The 22844-nt window shown below is 41.9% G+C and overlaps 1 protein-coding gene across 3 annotated transcripts in view; it reads left to right on the top strand.

Moving 5' to 3' along the window:
• The window catches only part of LOC138261645 (zinc finger protein 502-like), a 131365-nt gene that overhangs the window by 34531 nt on the left and 73990 nt on the right, over positions 1 to 22844 (top strand). The window contains exon 1 of one of the 3 annotated variants that reach the window (XM_069210808.1): positions 5744 to 5872. The exons of 1 other annotated variant lie outside the window; for it this stretch is intronic. The gene's annotated coding sequence lies outside the window, so the exon portion shown is untranslated. Of the gene's footprint in view, positions 1 to 5743; positions 5873 to 6296; positions 6316 to 22844 lie in introns of those variants that run through there. One more of the 3 variants, XM_069210809.1, reaches the window with a different exon arrangement.

Raw genomic sequence — 22844 nt, 5'->3', positions numbered from 1 at the left:
GAACAACCGACACGCCGTATGCGTGTGCGCTACCCGCTCTAATACTAAGTTTGTCAGCTAAACGAGCGATCAGCGCTCAAAGAGGTTCTTTGAATGTGCTCGTTCCTTGTAATGTTTACTCGTTACCAGAGTGTTCTCGGTCTTCTATTCACTACTAATGAGTTGCCATTAGCACCCACCTTGCAATATGAATGATGGGCTGTATACCCATTTGTCCTGGAACTGGTATGTTACTTCAACTTCGGCAGGAGATTGAGAAGCCATTTTTTATAATAATGACAGACCTGACAGTTTGGGTTAAGAGAATACTACGAGACCCTGTATCACCACTTAGTTATAAGAGATATGAATACCTTTTCCAGACATGGAATTCTCTCACTATGATTAATCTGAATGTGTTAACCCTGTGCTGACATTACTTTATCCATCCATAGATGTTCCAGTCACACTTGTTTTCATTTTATAACTTTTTATTTAGTGAGCTCACAGTGTTTACAAGGTTTACGCGTCCCTATGATGCCCTATCCTCACATGGGATAGTAAGCCTTCAATGTTATTGTTATTTGTGTCTCCACGTATTTCTTCTTTGGGACCTGATGTCTATCACACTTATACCATTTGGACACCAATGAATGTCTACTGATTGAACGTTGTTTTACATATGTGTTTTATCCTTTATACAGGGTGACTTTCTATTAGACTGACTGTGACGAATGGTCCATAGACTGTAAGTGACCTCCTAGCATTTATGGTCTTTACCTATCTTTTGGTTTATTTTGTTTTTTTTTATATATGAAGGAGAAGTTACAACTAAACGGTCCTGATGAAGCGCCAGTGGATCTATCCCTGACCGAATAGGCGCGAAACATGTCGACCTAGTGGTAGGAGTGAGACTCTTCCCTCCTTCCCTTCTCTTAGGAGTATAGGAGACATTATTCCCTGATTACTCCTACTTTTCTCTCTCCTTTTCTCCTCTGTCAGCATATTCTGCGGAGTTGAGCTGATCTGTAGAACCACCTTCCGGTTGAAGAGCCACTACCTTTGTGTGGTGGCCCGTCAGATATTGCAGTGCCGGTCTGGCGAGGAGTTAGCCCGATGATGATGCCTAGCATCCTATTGTGATGCTTGAGGGCACTCCTACAACCCTTACAATACCAGCTTTACAGTCTTTCCTCCTCGCCCTCTTTAATTCTTTTTCTTGGAACAGTGTACATATTTATTATAGGTTTACGTATAGGGAGAAAGTACACTGGACCAGTCAAATCTCCCAGTCCTCCTTGTTAAACTGGTGGACCAAAGTGACCCTGACTGTCCAAAGGTCCAGCTGTCCAAATTTGGTGGAGGTAAGAGCTTGCCTTCCCGAGCCAGACAGTACCCCTGTGCACCGCCTGTTTTGCAGCTCCTAGGGCTTCTGTGTGTTTCTCCAAGAAATCCTATGTGCACAGCGTAACCCAGGTCCCCAGCACTCTATCCTGTGATGCTCAGCTCCCCGAGTTGTTCTCCTGCGGCGTGGGATCCCTTTGTGTAGTTCTGCGATGACCGCGATTTGAAACTTCTTTGTCTCCGTGTCCTGGGACTCCTGTGGGTGCTGCCTGGTCTTCCGAGGGCTCTCTGAAGTGCTGAGAGTCCCCTCTGTCTCCTCAGTCCGAGTTGAGACCCCCCAAGTCCTTCCTGGATCCAGGTAGCGCCTTTTCCCGCCAAACGCGTCTTTTGCGTGAGCCAAGGCTTATTGGCGGAATCCAACTATGAAAACCAGCCTGCATTCTTCTACTCAACGTGGGAAATCTCTTGCACCAAGCAGGAACCCGCAGCTGTCTTCTTTGGTGCATTTCTGACTTTTTCTTCTAACCAGAGAATCCACCTTTGCACTTTCATCCGGGTCAGCAGGGCCTCCTGTTACTCCTGGACTCTTCAGCTGTTCTTGGACGTGGTCTCCTCTCTCCACAGGTCTTCAGGTCCCAGAATCCATGACTGGTGTCTTGCAGTCTTGCTTGATTTTTGCATAATCCTTTACCACGACTCCTAGTGTGTTCTGAGGAAAGTTGCTGTACTTTACCCCTGTTTTCCAGTGCCCCTCTACACACTACTCTTGCCTAGGTGGGAAACCGACTTTCGCATTCCACTATTTTAGTATATGGTTTATGTTGCCCCGAGGCCCATTATAGCCTATGGTGATTTTCACTGTTTGCACTATTTTATGGCTGTTTACTTACCTGATTTTGGTTACTAGGGTATATTTTGTTTATAATACTTACCTCTTAAGGGAGTATAGACTCCAAGATATTTTTGGCCTTGTGTCCCTAAAATAAAGTACCTTTATTTTTGATAACATTGAGTATTGTCTTTCTTGTGTGTTAGTACTGTGTGACTACAGTGGCATTTCAAGAGCTTTGCATGTCTCCTAGTTCAGCCTTGGCTGCTCTGCCTACAGCTACCTCTAGACAGCCTGGCTTCTAGACACTGCCTACATTTCACTAATAAGGGATAACTGGACCTGGTAAAACGTGTAAGTACCTTAGGTACCCACTACAAACCAGGCCAGCCTCCTACAGTTAGTGAATAACGCAAACCGAAGTGTAAGGGCATATTGGAGATAAAAATACGGTCCCTCCAGGTCACACAACAATTTCACTTGTGTGGAGTAGACAAAGAATGCAGCAATTCATCTAAGCAAAAGTGCAAAAGCTAAACAACTAAAAGTGGAAGAGGGAGGGAGGTAGGTGTTGAAATACCCAATCGTAAACGGGCACCCAATGGAAACTTGTCTCTGTCCTAAGTCTACCCATACTCGTTACTCCAACATATATATCTTACTTAGGAAAAAAAAAAAATGAATAAAAAGTAATAAGGAAACCGTTTTGCCCGGAGTAGATGTGCCATAAGGAGGAGTATCACATAAGGGGGCCTAAGACACCCCGGTCAACTGAGAGAGGAAATAATTCCTAATAAAGTGGGAACTCAAAGCTCCAGTAATAAGACCTGGCATTGAAATCCCGCAACAGAGTTTGCTTTTATGGCTAGAACCCCATCTCACTTAATCACTAAGTTCAAGCTTTTTCAAACATGTAGCATAGTCAGCCACCAAAGCCATAATTTAAATTTAATAAGATCTTTTTTGACAAGCATTATTTTTTTAACTTTATTATTGGATTTCATCACAAACCGATTTAGAAAAGACCACAATAACAAAGACCTCAGCCAGATTCATACAAATAACTGAGTTTGGAGATTTGTTCACATAAAGAAATACGTTAATATCTTTAAGCTACATTAAGGCATTGTTTGATGTCCATCTACTTGAAGGCTGACTCTTATCTCACTTCTATGCATCAAGACGATTAGTTATATTTTAACCAGTTAAATGTAATACAGAAATCATAAAGCACTAAAATAATTCCAAAAGTGTACTAGACAAGTGCTTTTTAAATTACTAATAGTTATCCTCTCATAATAGGGTGATTTGTAGCTAACCTATAGCACTTTTACTGATTATTGTCTAGGTAGCTTCTTATAGATTAACATATATCTCATAGCCTGTTTTTGGCAGGTTTCAGTTGTATAAAAGTGTCTGCAGAATCATTGCAGAATCTTTAAGCTAGACTTCTATGTAGTGTCACTCCAAACCAGGCCATGGACACCCTAACCTTTGCTTACAAAAGTGTAAATCTCTGTGTCTTCTACACAGAGCTGCCATTATTTCTATCACCTCCTGAAAAATAATATTATTTTTCACAGTCTTTTTCTGAGTATTTCTAGTCTTAAGTGTTTGCCAGCAGCCAGTTCACAAATCATACAATCAATTGTGTATCAACAATTGAAAATTTCAGTTTAGATAATTTAAAATATTTAAATCACGTCTTCTGGCTATACATATTGTATCACAGCTTTGACATTTATGACTTTATCAATTTTTCCTTTTTTAATTACAACATACCCTTCATCTATAGATGTAGTTCATTATCTAATTATTTATTTATTTATTCATTTCACAGTGGTGGTCTATTCAGTAGTTTTGAAGAAATTGGGGTTCAAAAACATTGTATATCTGTACAGTTAGTTTTGCCTGAGTCCAGTGATTACGCAACTTCAACTAGCAGAGAGATGTGATTTGCAGAGGGGGCTTTCTTTCCGTCTGCCACCTGGTTCCTCCAAGAGCCAAAGGCTTCCATGAACTCCCAAGGGAGCTCGCAATCTGATTAGTTCACTGTACCTCTGTCCCCATGTCCAGAACATTAAAAAACATTAAGGTATAATGGGGCAGGGTAGGGTCACCCTTTTCCTCTGGACCTTGTGATGAGGCCCCTGAGGGACCCTGCTGGGCCAAATTAAATAAAATATATTTATTTTGGATTTCAGTGATCCCACTGGTGTCCCTTTAGAGCCAGCAGGGGGTTGCACTGTTTCCTGCGAGAGTCTCGCCATATTGTAATGTTTTTTGTTTTCTAAAAAAGGAGGTGGAGGTTGTGTCTGCAGTGGGTTGATGAGAAAACAGCTGAAGGCCTGCCCAGTGTAGGATTTGGCTGCCTGCAGAAGTTTGGATGCAGGCCTTGCGGTCAACGTGCATGGCCAAAGATCGTCCGGCACAGGGTTGGTCTTGCATATGGTTATAAAATATTACTTCATGTTGAAAAAACCTTAGCAATTCACTCAAAATGGCAAAGGTTAAATTGACTTTATAGTTAGATATGGTAATAATATCTTATTTTGCATTTTTAAAGAACCTCAGAAATTCAGTGAAAAAAAACGAAGGATAAAGTGATATTATAGTTAAGTGAAAGTGTCAGTTTAAGCGTAACATTTTAAACTAAAAAAGACATTGGAATTTAATGGTTTGTTATTTCAAGTAACTGTAACTCACACCCTCGCCATGCACTGCCCATGAACTCACATTTTTCAACACTCTTGACATGTTCTGTGACGTCATTGATAATATTACTGATGACAACTGAATTGACATAATTGATGACAACAGTGTGCATGACGGGGCACAAGTTTACATAGCAAGGCGCACCCCATAATGTGCAAGGTTATTTTTCAGGTCTGTATTTTCTCACTGGTGGTACCCCTAGAAAAGGTCAACTTTTTAATGTTGTGGGGCTGCAGAGAGTGGAGCCAAACACAATAATAAGTCTCCTGGGTCACTAAAACCATTACCCCAGGAGAACTTACCATATTTTTTAACAGCTCTTTGACCTGGAGCTTTATGCTCCTCAGCTGAAGTGCAGAGACCTCTAGTAGATTGCTCCGTGGTTGCACTTTGTGCCTTGAAATAAAAAAATAAAAAAAAATTCAAAGAAGTGTTAATGTTTCCTTATAAAGGCTTTATTAAACATATTTTGCGACAGTCATCTTTATTAACCATTGCAATGTGTGAATTTATTAAATATACATTTGCTTAAAGTTCTTGGTGACATTTTGATAACGCCAGTATGTTTGCCTTACTTAAAATGACACCCTTGATATTGGTATGCATCGCGGGGTGGCCACCAGCAGGGGGCTAGAGCTGACCCTGCGCCCAACACCCTGCTGTCTTGCATAGTGGGAGCTGGCGGGACAGGGTGCAGGCCCTTGTCGTTGGGTTCTGAGATTAATTGTTCTCAGATATTGTAGTTTTCTTTCTGCACGGTCTCCGCTTGTTTCGGATGCACCGTTCAGCAGAAAACCTTTTGTGGGAGTCCTTCTTTAGTGTCTTTGGAGGCCTTGATATTCACGAGTCCGTCTTCGCTTTTCAGTGTCGACTGGACATGTGATTATGAGCCTGCTGACTTCCGGGTCATGCCGGTGCTCTTATCCCGGCCGGCCGCGTTTCCTGATTGTCGATGGAGGAACACGGCCGCGGGTAGGTCCCGGACGGAGGAGCACTAAAATTGAAGTAAGTCTTCATTCAAACTCGAGCTGCAGTTTTACACATGCCGAGTCTCCGCTCGAGACGGCTAATCGCCGTATGTTTGTTTTCCTACTTACCAAGTTCTCAACCTGGTCCCTCTACTTTTTTCTTTGAATGTCCTGGTGATGCGATATTGCTGCATACTCTAAGCCTGATTGTTTTTTTGACTGCAATTTGCAATACACATTGTTTATTGAATTGATTATCTAGCATTTGACTTAGCTGTACTTATTATTGATATCTTGATGAGTCATACGAGCATTTGTGTTTACATTCAGACCCCTGCTTTCCCTACGATTGGGGTTGGCTATTTCCATTGACATTATGAGTACTCCTCATCTTATACATTTTATGCCATGTCTTTCTAGTGATATTTCTCTCCTCTGGGCACGTGTTTTACTATGATGTCCGATCTTACTGATGGGACGGTAAGCCTCTATACTTTGATTACACACACTACCACTAAGCATGACACCACTGTGTGTACACTGCGTGCCACCCATTGTTTGTGTGTGCATTTAATGTATCATTACATATGTGACATATGCTTTTGTGTTCACTTTACAGGTTGACCCTTACATTAGACTAGCCTGACACACAGCCTTTTTTTAAGTGACTGGAGTTTATTGTGACTGTCAGTTGAGACAATTTGTGTCATTATATTGTTTTCTTTAGGAGAAGTACAGAGATAGATTTTTTGGTCCTGATGAAGTGTCAGTGGATCCTGTTGGACCGTACAGACACGAAACATGTTGACCCCTTGCCCTAGGATTTAGGCTAATTCCTTAAATCCCTAGTCTCTCAGTGGAGTGCGAGAGTGTTTTGAGCATTATCTCATCTATCACTCTCCTCCTAGATTTTAATTTGGCCATCACCCTTCTACGTTCATTAAATTAGTTGTTCCGTTAGGGTGCTGATCCAATTTTAACCCTTCTGTGTTCTGACATTTCTTCTCTCTCCTTACTTGTGGGTGCCTGCAATTGAGCACCACTCATTCTATTTTCTTGTATCCGTCACAGTGTCACTGGGAAAAGATCTCCGGCAAAGAGCCCTCTTATTGGGGTGCCCATCAGACATTACAGCGCCGGTCTGACAAGGAGCTTGCCCGATGATGAAGCATGACATCCATTTGGATGTGTGAGGGCATTAGCTTCTAACCTAAGGGTTGCCCTGTGTTTTCTTTCTCTACTAGGAACAGTGTACTCGTGTTTTGTATCATATTTTGTGACAGTCATCTTTATTAACCATTGCAATGTGTGAATATATTACATATACATTTGCTTAAAGTTCTTGGTGACATTTTGATAAAGCCAGTATGTTTGCCTTACTTAAAATGACACCCTTGATATTGGTATGAATCGCGGGGTGGCCACCAGCAGGGGGCTAGAGCAGACCCTGTGCCCAACACCCTGCTGTCTTGCATAGTGGGAGCTGGCGGGAGGGGGTGCAGGTCCTGGACACAGACCAGGCCCTTGTCCAACCCAATGCCGCAAACAGCAATGGCCTTTTTACTTTACTTTTAAAAAACATAGAAATTCACTGAAAAAAACAAAGGTTAAAGTGGCGGATAGTTAGGTATGATAATAATATGGAACTTTGCATACAATTTTTTTTTAAACGTGGACATTCACTGAAAATACCAAAGGTTAAATGGATGTTATATTTAGGTGAAATTGTCAGTTAAAATATAGGACAACAGAACCACTCAAAATCATCAGTTATTGTTATCTGAAGTAACTATAACTCGTGTCTGGCCATGCACCACTTATGATCTTGCATATTACATCACTCATGACATTCTGTGACATAATTGATAAAATACCTGTAAAATCTGAAATTACTTAACCGATGACAACACTATGCAGGGGCAAGAGTTATAGTTACTTTAGGGTAGGAGTTTGTTATTTCAGATCACTATACCTGGGGAATTTCACTGGTTTTGTTTGTGTAAAACAGTATGTTTTAACTGACATTTTCACTAATTGATGTTGCTTGGGCTCTTATTATCCTAATGAGGCTGTTGGATTTGGACGGCAGTATCACCTGAATTGTGGGGAGCTGAGTCCAGTCCCACACCATGTGACAACTGTCCACATAATCCGTTTCCGGCCTACTGACAGCGCCTCATCTCTGCCCAAGAGCAGGGATGATTTGTGGGAACCGGGCATATGACATGATAACTCCTCGGGGAAATCGTGGTGTATCAGATCTCATCCTCTTCTCTCAGTTACATTAGTCTCACACATGCAAAGACAAACAGAGGCAGGAGATGGTCCAATGAGATTTATTGAAGCAGCTGCGTCTTAAATAAAATGGCGTGGATTGCAATAATTACAATGATGAAACATAATAGAAGCAAAATGGTTACAAAAGTGAAACATAGGAAAAGTCCCACCATACTGACACAAGGCATAATATATGCGGGTCCTACCTAAGCTATGTTAGAGCATAGGATGATAAGCTCTAATCCGCCCTTTAGGACCCCACCTTGGGAAGACATCATCCCCCATACCTGAGCAAGGAAGCCTGTTGTGTATAGAGACACCATTCCCATGTAGGCCAGGGTACCAGTAGTCTCAGCAAGCAGCTGTAGCAAAGTGAGTCAGCATGCGGTTGTGGTCATCTCGCTGGAATCTCCCTCTAACGTGCGCGGGATAGAGAAGCGTTTTTATAGTAAAACAACTGATGTTCTGAGGAAACGTCCTAATGTAAGGATGTGTGTGTTTCTGGGAATGTTGGAGACGCAATGTACCCCTTTGCCGGCAGCCCTATCTCGCTGCATCCTTGAGGAAAGCACAAAGTGAAAAGAATGTCATGTTAAGGAATACAATTCTTTCCTAGGTGAAAGAACAACTAGATAAAAAAATAAAACACCACCACAAATAGGGCCTGTTCTGAAATAATAAAAATGAAGCAGATTAAAATGTAACTGGGCACAACCGAGAGGCCTAGCTGCTAAAATAACGTGCCCAGAAACAGCACTAAAATGGCTATAGAGCACAATAACGTTTAACCTTTGTTTTTTTTCAGTGAATATATATAAAAAGAAAGATAGAATATATACACACATGCAGAGTGTAATACGCTATTTATTACTATTGTTGAGTGTGAGGGAGGGGCCATGACTTGAGAGGCAAAGCCTCAAGTGGGTCATCATGCCCCTTCCTCCCTCAGATTACTATATACAGAGCCCAAGGGCTTAAATTCATGCAGTGAGATAAAACTGTAATAATGGTGCTTTGTGTGGAAGGCTCCAGTTTTTAGGTGGAAGACTACTAGACTGTTTGTTGCGAGGCATATTGTGACTTACCAAGAGCACAGAGAGACTTGGTGCCTACCTATTGCTTATCATCAGTTGGCTTTACCTGTCATTCCCATCTGCCTGCCTCTGATTTGTGTCCCAGCTTGGCAATTTTGTGTTTGTCCCTCCTGTGGATCATTGCATCTCACAATCTTTTTAATTGGCTGGCATCACTGCTTCCATTGCTTTCTTTTCAAGCACTATTATTTTCTTTTGTGCGAAGCACTCAGTTAGAGTACATGTGTGTTCAAGCTGTCCTCATGTATGTCTCTCATACTGCACTCCATATTGTTCACTGTCTGATTACTGCTGACTTCCTGGTTCTTGCATTCACTGTGTTCTTCTCCCCATTTCCTCCCCTGTGCTCTCTGTGTTGTTTTCCATCAACACCTGTGTTGCTTGCGCACCCTCCCGCCTCCCTATTGCTTTCAATTCCACTCCCATGTTGCTTCTCACCCTCCACTCACCCTCTGCTCCTTCTCTCCCTCACCCCACCATGCCCCATATTGCTTCCGCTCCATCCGCCCACTCACATTCAAATAAAGAAAAAAAACACTTCTGAGCATTTCTTTTCTTAGATTGGTAACTAAAAACAAAACAAAAACACCTGCGTCATTTAGTAGGCGCTCTCCCACAAACTGACATGAGTGGCTGTGTCAAAGGGTTTTCGGTTAGACATATAGGGACAGATGTAGGTAGACTTTTGCGCCTCGCAAACGGCGAAAAAAGCCGTTTGCGAGGCGCAAAAGACCTCACGCAATGCAGAAACACATTTTGCGAGTCGGTACCGACTCGCAAAATGTTTTTCCGACTCGCAAATAGGAAGGGGTGTTCTCTTCCTATTTGCGATTCGCACCGCGATGTAGAGTTGATTTGTGACCGCGAAAGCGGTCGCAAATCAACTCGCAGTTACCATCCACTTGAAGTGGATGGTAACTCATTCGCAAATGGGAAGGGGTCCCCATGGGACCCCTTCCCCTTTGTGAATGCTCACAAAATTATTTTTTCAGAGCAGGCAGTGGTCCTATGGACCACTGCCTACTCTGAAAAAAACCAAAACAAAAAGGTTTCGGTATTTTTTCTATTTGCAGCTCGTTTTCCTTTAAGGAAAACGGGCTGCAAAGAGAAAAAAAAAAACTGCTTTATTGAAAAGCAGTCACGGACATGGTGGTCTGCTGTCTCCAGCAGGCCACCATCCCCGTGAGTGCCTAGACTCGCTATGGGGTCGCAAACTGCGACCCACCTCATAAATATTCATGAGATGGGTCTTTGCGACCCCATAGCGAGTCGCAGAAGGTGTCTGAGACACCTTTCTGCGCGAGTCGCTATGACTCGTAAATTGCAAGTCGCAATTTGTGACTTACCTACATCTGGCCCTTAGAGATGTTGCACAGTATCAGAGATGCTGTGCAGCAAAATCATTGGGAAAGCCGGTAAGTCACAAAGGCAAGAACTACTGGGTTTGCCAATGCTTCTTTTCTTCAATCAGCTGATACTAGGATGAAATCTTTAAGATAATAAGCATAGTTTTTTCCAGTCACATGCACTATACTGTGGCAATAATGAGTATTATAGATTTCCCTAGTGTTTAATGAAGTACATTTTATTAAACACGAGGAGGCGATTATTAAACTGAGAACTTTCGCAAAAATTATGGGTCTTCTTGCTTCTTCTATTCGAACTATTTTTCCATGACCCATTCATAATTGAGCTCTTCAAAGAAGGAAGGTTTGTCATGTTCACAAAGGCTTAGCCTATTCAGATATGATACCTCTAGACAATGACTCCTAACTAGAACTGCCAGAACAACAAGAAGCATGTAATGGCAGAGCAATTGTTTCTTCTGCCCCCAGGTCTTTTGTTAGGATCAGATGCAGTTCCAACAGGTTGGGGCGCCCAATGTGGTCAGTGCTCATCTGTCTGTTCATGCTCAAAAGAGAAGTCCAAATTGTACATCAGTTGTTTAGAGATGCTTGCAGGCTTCTTTCAATCTGAAGTTTTGCGAATTAAAAGGTAAGTTGTTCTCTTCTCCTTTGTATGGACAACCTGATAGCTGTCAGATTTATAAATCATCTTGGATGTACAAAATACAAACTTTTGCCAGAACTAGGCAAAAAATGTTTGGGAATTTTGTCTCCTTCACAATCTTGGTTAAAGCAGGAATATCTTCCTGAAACCCTAAACACTTTAGCACACTGCAGACAAATTCAGGATTCAAGCAGTTGTAGAATTGATCCTTTCATTTTTCAGATCTTAGTCTGCAAATGGGGATCATTCTCTATCTATTTGCCTCCTGCCTAAATACTTGTCTTCAGTCCTTTTTTCGTTGGGGGGCCAGATCTGCTGGCCATAGCAATGGATGTTTTTCTCCAAAACTGTTCTCAGGGTCTCAGAACATCAATTATGTTTCCCCCAATTCATTATGACCATCAGGATCCTAGCTCATCAGACGTTAAAAAGCATCTCTTTTTCTGATAGCTCCCTTCCGACAGTCTGTATTTGACCTTTGCAGTGTTGTATTAAATTTGTTTAATATTATTAGTACACTTGTTCAAAATAAAGTGAAATTTGGCCACATTTATATTCAATGGCATGGTACATATCTATCTAACCACATATATGTTCACCCGAAAAAATCAAAGGTTAAAGTGACATTATAGTAAGGTATGGTTATAAGATCTTAGCTTATGTAAAAAAAAACTCCAAGAATTAAATAACAGTAGCATAGGTTAAGGTGGTTTTATGTTTGTGTTGAATTCAGATAAAAAGTAACATTTTAAAAACACTGAAATCTCAGTCACAATTTACTGAGCTATTACTTGCGCCCCGCCATGCAAAGCTGATAACCTCACATATTACATCACACATAACATTTTAAATGACATCACTATGATATCTCAAATGTCATCAATAATGACATCACTAATGGCATCATTTGTTACAGCATCCTACATGGTTTGTGGATATGACATAATTCAACATGCTTCACCTTTAGGCAATTTTCTGTTCACCTTAATAGGATTGTTCGGTTAAAGACTCCAGTGTGGGATAAACCATATCTAAGTAGGACACCAAAGCATTCCACATTATTTAACAATCTGCAATGCCACAGAATATCCAGCGAAGTTATGGAAATAAACCTCCATACCGTATACGCATCCTTGCTACATAGAATTTGTCTATAGCACTGAATTACAACTATTCAAAATGGGCACATGTTCAGATACTAACTAGTGGATAATCTATTGTCAACAGAAGCTTTAGACTTTTGCACACATGTATTTGGAACATGCTTTTTCTATAATCCACAACGTACTTCGAAACATACCACTGCAACCCACGTCAGGTACACTCAGCCTTTATCTTATCTAACATGGAGTAATACTTGCAATTCAAACTTCTGTACTTTGTAAACAGTGCACCATATAACATTCAGCATGCTCAACAATGCATGCAAAGGTTTTCGGTGTTTCCATGCTCTGCATCCACGTGTGTTCACACAGTAACTCTATGCTGTATATGACACTGGTGTTATCAGTGATATCATTTGATATGTTACCATTGATGTAATTTAACATGTAATGAGTGATGTAATAGGATTAGCTGATAAGAACTGCAAGTTATAGTTAACTCAGGACACTATAATTAGTTAATTTCAGTGTTATTTTGTTTTTGAAATGTTTGTGTTATTTCAACACCTAACTATAAAATCACTTTAACCTTTATTTCTTTCTGAGAATATACATACACTTAAAAAACAAAGGTTAAAGGGACATTTAGTTAGCTGCAAATGTTAGTTAAAGTAACCTGTGCCCTAAAGTAACTATAATTGACATCCCCACCATGCCCAGTGTTGTCATCAATGATATCTTTTCAGATGTTGCAGTGATGTTATGAATGATGTTCTATAACATGCCATGAATAATATATTATGTGAGGTAATTAGTGCATGGCGACGGCTTGAGTTATAGTTACTTCAGGGCACAAGTTATAGTTACTTGCGATAACTATAACTGGTGAATTTCCTTGGTTTTATTAATTTAAAGCAGAATGTTTGAACTGATATTTTCAGTTAAATTCTGTGAATTTCTAGGATTTCTCTTAATGTAAAGTAACCTATTATTACAGTTCCTATCTATAACACATCTTTAACCTTTGGAGTTTGTTTCAGTTTTTTTTAACGTAAAGTAAGCTTTCTATTGCTGTGCGTGGCATGGGTTGGGTTCAGGCCCAGCCCCAGTCTGTGCATGCCACACCCCTCTCCTCCGCAGCTTATGGCTGACTATGTGATGTTAAAATATAAAGGGTGTGATTTTACAAAGGCAGTGCCCCTGACTTTTGTCAGAGGGTCAGAACACCAAAATTTAAAAAGTGGGCCTATTGCCTTTAACAAAGAATTAGCATATCAACATATATAAAACAGACTTTTTAACAAATAAATGAGTGGCTTCTGCCGCTTAAAAAAAGCCCTACCAGGCTTGAGGGGGCAGGGTATCCTTACCCTGCCTCCGTATATGTGTTTTTTAAACTTTTTTCTTGGGCAGGGGCTTGAGTACCCGAGTCCCAAAACGACTGTTGCCAAAACTTTGTTGATATGGTGGTAGGCAGTTGGATCATATCTCAAGATCTCTTGACTCAACAGATCCTTTGTGGCATGCTGAGCATTACTTCCTCTAAAACTACTGAATGGATTTGTGCCAAATCACAAAAAGCACACTTCCTGGACCAAGATCTAACTCTATGCCAGGTTTACTGAAAATCCGTTCAGGCATTTTGGCTCTAGCTTTGTTAAATTATCCTATGGAAAAATGCATGGGAAATATGTGGTTTGGGCCCCCTTGTGACAGATCGACCCAAAACCTTGCAGGAAGGAGCTTAAGTAGAATAGTTTTTTTATTGGAAAATTTTGAGAAGAGTTGTCAAATGGTGCCAAAGTTCTTGGCAAATCAAAAAATACTTTTTCTATGGAAACTTCTATCTATCTATCTTTTCCAGAGGCAACATAGTTGTAGTTAGGTTAGAGTTTTCATTGAAAAGGGATTTTTTGTTTTTCTAATAACTTTGGTGCCATTCAAATATGCACAAAAGGTTAAAAAAACAAAAAGTGCATCCACTTTGGGTTTTTCGTGGCAAGATTCATGCAGATTAGTCAAATGAGGGCCTATAAGTAGGGAGGTTCCAAAAGTGACACCTCCCTTTTTTAACTTCCATAGGATTTTTTATTACAGAAAAAGAAATCTCAATTGAGTTTATACCGTCATTGGTATTTAAATAGAACTTAATTTAACTTCACTCAGATAAGTGCCTTTGCTTCCCTTAGTGCATTTCTGTTCTGCAGTTTCCGAGAAATTAGCATTTAAACAGTGTTCTGGGCATGAAACAGTAAAATTTTAGAGATCGTTCATTTGTTGATTCTCCATGGATTTTTGAAACCAATTAAAAAAACATAAAGGCACACCATTGGCTTAGGGAGGTTTTTCTGTCATCCACTGAGGATTGTGAATCCCCCAAACGCTGATTGACTAGCCCGCACAAATAAATATATCATGCAGGTGAAAAATAAAAAGGAAAATGGGCATAAGGTGGTTGGTTAAACCTACCCTTGCCCACAGATCCATGTCTAGGGCCTCAAACCCCATCCCCAACAATAAAACAAATATAAAACAATGTTTTTATCACAGAAGTTGAAATTCTTGTTCTGGGTGTGCAAAACCTGTTTCCTGCTGGTGCCTCGTAATTTAGAAATCGGGTAAAGGATTTGCAAATCCTGAAAAAGTATTTGGTGCACTAAAGCTGCACTTGAACAGCGCCCACATACGTGAGCATTGGCTACATGCGGGGAGTTCGGAGCAGACACTGGCCACAGTCAAGTCATTGCCGCCAACCTTTGCAGGTCGGTTGGATGGCATCCATGCGCAGTGAGGGTTGGCTGCGCGTGTTGAGATTCTGTCATCTTTTATTGTGCATGGCGGAAGTCAGTGCACTTTAGGGGAGGCTGCATGCTGCAGAATGAGTGCAGGGCCTTGCTGCCTGCAGCTTAACCCCCAGTTGTACATGCTGAAAGGCAATAGGCAAAGACAAGCAGTGCTTTAAATGGGCCGGTACTGTCCAGCAAAGGGTTGTGTGCCGGGTGTGACCAGTGGCCAAGTACTACGCCCAGAGGAGGTGTGTAGCAGGGTTTGATCGTCTGACTGCAGGTCAGTCACTATGGCCAACCGCAAAAGTCGACAGCTAAAGGCAGTGCACAGGACAGTCTGGCTGCCCGATGTTGGATGGCCCAGGGAACAGTTGCATGTGGTGTATAACTAAAAACTCTTGAAACTTCATAGAAAAAAAGAATACGTGTAAGGTAAAGTTATGGTTGGCTTTAGATATAACACCTTAACGTGTTTAAAAAAAATAGAAACACACTGAAAAAACACGAACTGGAATTATTGTTGTCAATTAAAACTGAAAAACCACTGACATTTGTAACTTTTGATTATGCTTGCAATCCATAACTCGCACGACAGACATGCAAATCTTAACTTGCACACCAAATGCAATATGAATGACCTTACAGTATCGATCCCATTAAGTAACAACACATAAATGCACAAAATAATTAGATAATAACACACAGTCAAGCCAATAAATAATGCTACGTTCATGCTTGGCTCTATCATAGTGTTAAGGGTAGTGTAATATATGTAAAATTATTTACAACATTTGTAAATGCATCTGTCACATCAAGGGTGTGGCTAAGAGCATTCTGGTATCTGGCAAGCCAGTTACGGTTTGCATTTCCTTTGTGCAAGTTATGTATTATGGTCCTACCTAAAACATGTGAATTTGTGTTGGTTTTTTGGTTTTCATTTTTTTCAGCAAACTCAACTTTAACTGTGTTTTTTTCTCAGTGAATTTCTAAGGTTTTTTTAAAACATATGTTAATGCATTATGACAATTTCACATTAACCTTTGGGTATTTTGTGTATATGTGTGTATATTTTATATATATATATATATATATATATATATATATTTTTTTTTTTTTTTTCACTTAAAAAAACAAAGGTTACAGGGACAGTATAGTTAGGTCCTGAATTTACTCGTACAAAACCACAGAAATTGAGCAGTTACAGTTAGAGTTCTTTCAAGTAACTATAACTCGTGCCTTAAGGATACTATAACTTGCCATGCACAGTTTTCTCATCAATAATGTTATTGCAAACATTGCAGTGACATCAAAGATGCCATACAAGATCTCATCATTGACATAATATGTGGAGTAATTAGCTGTGTATGGCGAAGGCACGAGTTATAGTTACCTTAAGGCGCGAGTTATAGGTGCCAAAGATATCATCATGTCAAAAAATGCTTTTTCTATGTAAACATGGTCCTAACTATAACTACCTCCTGGCGACTACCAGTAGAATGGTTTTATGTATAAAGATATATATATATATATATTCATGACCTATTGGCGATCACCAGCAGGTATTTATAGTTAGGACCTAGCTTCCATAGGAAAGCCATTTTTTGCATTGCCTATAATTTTGACGTTGTTTGACGAATCTTCATAGAATTTTCAAAACTAGTACACCAGTCACTTTAGCTGCCGTGTGGAAAGTTTCAGGGTGAGTCATCAAGTGGGGGCGAGAAAAAAAGGGGGAGTCCCAAAATATATTTTCCCATACAATTTTCCATAGGGATTTTAGACACGACTACAGACCAAACTGCTGGACGGAATTATACCAAATTAGGCAGAAACCTAGCGCTTTGTCCAGAAAACTCTCTTTTTGTTATTTGGGATAAATCTGTTAAGTAGTTTAAGAGTCATTAAAGGAAAAAGAAACATAGATATCTAGGGACGTGGGCGCATTACTGATCCACTCGTGAAGGATCCGCTGATGTGGGGGAAAAGCAAGGCCCTGATTGGCTGGCCGCAACCTGAGAGGGGGTTGCGGCCACCATTTTCTTTCTTGTATTAGTCCGGTGGGAGGAAAAAACAATTACAAACTGACATAAGGGCTTAAGATACAGGTATCTTGACCCCATAGGAGAGATGGGGGGTCCCCTGAGGGACATCTCATGGGCAAAAGTAGCCCTCTTTTTGTTTCGCCTATCATTGGATCCACCGCAGGCCTCAGTGCAGCCCCCTGTGTCAACTTGCAAAGGATCCGCAGATCTAAAAAAACAATTTAAAAAAACACCCACTCACACATCAAAACCCGCTTCACATGGGCGCCTTGTGCGGTGTGGGTGCTGTGCCATGCCTGCGGCCAACCCTAGCCGGGTGCAGTAATTAGATATTACGTTACCTTAAAAAAAACAAAGGTTACAGGGATGTTATAGTTAGGTTAACGTGTTACCCAACACAAAACCATAAAAATTCAGCAGTTATAGCTACCCACCGCACCGGCTCTAGCAATGCCTCACCTCCCCCACTCCGTACAACGTCTTTGTTTCCTCATCGTTTTCTGAGGTACTGTAACTGGGGTCAGTGCAACTCCGTGACCGACCTGCAGTCCCTCGTGAGTGGCGTCAGACTGTTGGGAACTGCTCTGTCAAGACGCTGTGATAGCCTCAGTTGGATCTATTGTATTTCTAGCGCTTTACTAAGATTTAGGGGCACATGTACAAAGATCCGGTTTTGCAACTCGCAAAACCGGATGTACAACAGTGTACTAAACACTGTTTGCGATTCTCAATAGGGTCGCAAATTACCTACCTCACGAATATTCACGAGGTAGGTCACAATTTGCGACCCCATTGGGAATGGCCGCGGTCACAAAACATTCATACATAACATCTGGATTCGGTATTAGGAAGGGTCGCCCTTGTCACGCCCCTTCCTAATACCGAATCGCAAAACCCAGCCTGACTGCTTTAGCCAAGCTACTAAGGGGATGAGCAGGTGTTACCTTAGCTGTGTGACTCCCTTACTATGACTACTTGGACAGGGTGCAAACCACTGCCAATTAGAGACCCCATTCCTAACATCGGTGATCAGCTGTGGGATAGGACTTGTATTTGTACTTGACATACAGTGATTGGTGTGCACTACTTCAAAATTGCAGACCATTATGCAAACACATACTGTTTTTTTCTTCCTTTTAGGCCTTCTCTTTTTTGCCTTCTAGAATTCTTGGGCAACTGCTGCGTTTCATCCACAATCATGTCCAAGTCTGGTGAGCCATCAACAGTTATTGCAGATTTGATGTTTGAGCGGGAGAGGATTGAGACCTATATGGTGCCTCAGCTCAAAAAGTTCTGCAAGGAGTTCAGGTGTCCTTTTAGAGGTCTCACTCGAAATGAGGATCTGGTAAAGGCGCTGAGGGCATGGTTGGCAGCCAGGGGGGGCTTATGAGCATGCAGAGGTGGACAGTGAGGATCTGGAGGAGAAGAGCCTACAGGGTGATTTTGTGGCACAACAGGATCTGCCTAGGGGGGAGGCACCCTCCAGGCAGGCAGCAGTGTTTCTTCATAGTGTCTGACCCACTGGAGGACAGGCGGGAAGCTAGGTAGCACACTTTGGAGCTTGAACTGCTCAGGCTGAAAATGGAGGCACAGAAACTGGCCATAGAAGAAATGAAAATTAACGTGACTCACAAGCTGAGCTTAAAAGAGCTGGACTTGAAAGGTAAGGCCAGCACAGATGGTGGCAGCATTCATCAGTGCAGTCTGAGAGAAAGGTGAGCCTACCCAATAATCTTGGGAAAGAGTACACTGAGGAAAATGACATATACATGTGATTTTAGGGCTATGAGGCAGCTCTCCATATGCGTGGGATCCCTGAGAAAGATTGGGGGGGCAGGTCTGTGGAACTACTTCATAGTGGAAGGGAGGGACACCCTGTTGGCACTAGGAGCAGCTAGCAAGCGCACCTACACTACCATGAAAGGTGCCCTTATCACTAGGTATGGCCTGACACGAGAGATGTTTGGAAAGAAGTTTCGGGAGAGTAGGAAACGTGACTCCCAGACCTGGCTTGAGTGTGTGAATTCCTTTTGCAGAGCATTCAATGGTTGGGTGAAGGGCAGTGAGATAACAGATTATCAGGGGCTGTATAATTTGTTTGTATGAGAGTACTTATCTAGTCTGTGTTTTTCTAGAGCTGTGCCAGCACTTGATTGACAGCAGGCTTACCGACCCCAGGAAGCTTGCTGAGGAGGTGGACCACTGGATGAGTACCAGGGTCCACAAGAAGGTGTATGTGGGAGACTCAGCCAAGTATAGGCAGGGTCCCCAGCAGAAGAAGAAGGTGCGGTAAAAATAAAAAGTAGGGAGGTCTCAAAAGGGCCCAAACTAGTTCCTAGGGTAAGGATTCCCAACCCCCTGTTGAGAAGAAGAGTTGGTTACTTTCAGGAAAGCCTTCACGGAAGGGACCCCTAAAGTGTTCCACCTGTAATAAGGAAGGGCATTTCAGCGGGAGTCCCAAGCGGGCACACCCCCCCTACTGGTGAGCATACCCTAGGATTGGCCAGTGTAGTTCTTGGGGAGGAGTTGGCCCCTAGGGAGCCAGCTGAGTTAACCCTAGTCTCCCTGGGTGAGGGTGAGGTGGTCCAAAGAACCCTCATGCCTGACAACAGTAAGAAGTACAGGAAGTAAGTGACATCAATGGGAGGCGGATGGAGGCTTTGAGAGATACAAGAGCCAGTATGACAACTGTCCGCTGTCATCAGGTGTCTGAGGAGCAGATATCCCTAATTTGGTCCACCAGGTTGTAGCAGTAGGCAACAGTGAGCACCAATGTCTGGGAGCTCAGGTCCCCTTTGAATGGGGGCGGGGTCATAGGTTCCTTGAAGGTAGTTGTGAGTCCATCCATGCCTGTTGACTATTTGCTAGGGAACGACCTGGAGCATACCGCCTGGAAGAAGTGGAGCTCAGGTTGCACTTGGAAATGTTAGGATTGCCAGAGTGGGGGTGCATGCCCACACGGTCCAAGGCAGCCAGAGAGGATGATCAGAAGTACCTGGAACCTGAAAGAATGGCCTGGGTGCCAGCCAGGAGGAGGAGGGGCAGGGGAGGACCTGAAGGCCCCGCGATCCCAGCCAGCTCCCCACCTCCTGTGGGGGCTGGCATTGCTGTCACAGAACGGGAGCTGCCAAAGCGGCTGTGAGCAGTTCCCTCTGTTTCCCTGTCTGCATTCCATGGGCAGGGAAACAAAGGAAACCTCTGCTCGCAGTGAGGGAGAGCTGTTTGACAACTTACCCTCACTGCAAGCGCGGAGTGTTCGCTGTGACTTGGTGGAAGCTGTCATGTGGGCACCCCCAAGTGAGTGTAGCAGAAGTGCCCGGGTAGGTGATGGTCGCTGGGAGTTGGGGGCGGCAGCCCTCCCGCATTATTTTGAATAAGTGCCCCGGGAAAGTGGCAGTCCTCAGGGCTGCGGGAGGCCAGGCTGGCAATCCCCCCCGCATTGAACATATGAAAGCCCCCGGGACCTAGCCCAGCTGGGGGCTCCAGTGAAACAAGCGCGGGAGCCCACACTTGTTTTGTTGTTTTTTTAATTATCGGCAGACCCGCCCCATCCCTCACCGAAAATGGTAAAGAAAATGCTTTTTTTTTTTGCTGTGGGGAGGACCCTCCGTGATCCCTGCACCAGAGCTAAGGGGTCAGGGCATCCCTACCCTGGCCCCTTTTCTTATTTTTACATTTTTGTCCCATCATGACTGCCAACACTTCCTCGTTAAAGTGTAGGCTGCCAGTCAGATCTCAGTAAAGATCAGGAGGGTACGCGGAGCCTTCGCATCCTTTATATATACAAATTTGTTTTTTCTTTAATTACTAAAAAACTACAGAATGGACAAATTACAAAAAGCTTAGTTTGTGGACTAAGTACTACCTTTTTGCCAAAGTTGGTTTATTCTGTCCAGTGGTTTGGGCACTATCACTGTTTAAAGTCCCTATCGAAAACATTAATGGGAAGAAAACATTTTGGAACCCCCGCTTTTTCTCGACCATATCCCCCGCTTGACAGATCACTCTGAAACTTTCCAGACAGCAGCTCACATCAGCGTCACAATTTTTGGAAACTTTTATGAAGAAGAGTCAACCAGCGCCAAAGATATAGGCCAGTAAAAAATGCTTTTTCTATAGAAACTAGGTGCAAATCATAACTACCTTGTGAGACTGCCACTAGGTAATTTTAAACATTATATATATATATATATATATAATATAATATATGTGTGTGTGTATGCGCACATTAGACCTATCTTACTTTTAATAGTCATAGCATCTCTTAGATAATTACCATTTTAACTAGCACTATCATTTGTGTCCATACACTAAATTTAAAACACTTACTACATCCAGTAGTAGCCCCTCCGTTGAATAGTTATCTCTCATAATACATTTTTATTTCCTGAGGGTGTGGCTTTGAGTCAGTCATTGCAAGACCGTGTATTGAAACTCACTTCAGATACTACTTTCAAACCACTCCTTCAATGAAGAATAAACTTTCTAATTTTGTCAGGAGGTGGCAGACCATAATATAATGAAATAACACTCTATTTGCCTTTCACAAGCCACAGATTATTCTATTTTACTTAATACCTGACCAGACGCCAGTAACCAACAAGAAAGGCAAAATGCTGAATCGAAGCATCATATAATACAGTATACCCCTGTTCTAATGGGTGATAACAAACGTTAGATACGGCTGGATTACAACTTCACGAATACCATGAGTGTTCATACTGCAAGGTTGTCTGTTCTGTAACAAGCCTGCAGACTGTGCGTGGGGGAGCCCTGAAACATTTACACCCCAAAATTTTACTTCAACAAAATTCCCACAGGTTGATGAATTGGAGACAGTGTTGTACCACAGTTTCAAGAGAAAATGTGTCCCCAATATATGGCTCCTCAGAATACATTAAAAATACAGTATGTGAGGGCACACTCAATAATCAGCAGAATAAATATAAAGGATTTATTCCAAAAATTCTAAAGAAGATCAATGTAAATATGTAAAGTCATTGCCATGAAGGCTAACAGCAAATAAAGAATTACAGAGTTGTGCAAAATCTGAAATGTTCTAAGACCCAAGTAGGCACCAAAATCAGTAGAGAAACAAACAGCATCCCTAGTAGCATCAAAACGTTCAGCAAATTCTTCTGGCTCACCCCCAAAATCACCATACACTATTTTCACTTATTAAATCATACAACTGTGACTGTTTTGTGGTATGTTCAAAAGTGTTACATTCACAGCAAATCAAAGCACGGTTTTATTAAACGTCATATTGCCTTAGCACCAAAGCACTATCCCACTACTAGAATATTGATTCTGCCCACTCTATGCTAATGCCATCTTTAGACTGCAGGACAAAATAGTTGCATGAACAACAGCAAACTATTATGAATGACTAGAGCACAGACCGCTAGCAGTAGGTCCTTTGAAACATTACATTCTTGTGACCAAGCTAGAAAGATTTAATTGAGAACAGCAAGAACAACTTCACTGGAAATACACAAACATGACTCTGCTTGACTATGTGCTGCAGAAATAACTAACAGTCAATAGTGCGAGGAGGGTGAGGGGAAGATCTGATTTGAAATAGATTACTACCTGGCCCCAACTGAAGCCTAGCTAACAAGAGTCAGGAAAACTCACTTCTCCTTGTCATAGAAAATTTGTTTCAAAGACAAAAGCACTTTATCAGTACTTAGATGT

This window comes from Pleurodeles waltl, chromosome 10, assembly GCF_031143425.1.
Source record: "Pleurodeles waltl isolate 20211129_DDA chromosome 10, aPleWal1.hap1.20221129, whole genome shotgun sequence".
In the NCBI taxonomy this organism is placed as follows: Eukaryota; Metazoa; Chordata; class Amphibia; order Caudata; family Salamandridae; genus Pleurodeles; species Pleurodeles waltl.
This window is presented reverse-complemented; position numbering and strand designations above follow the sequence as displayed.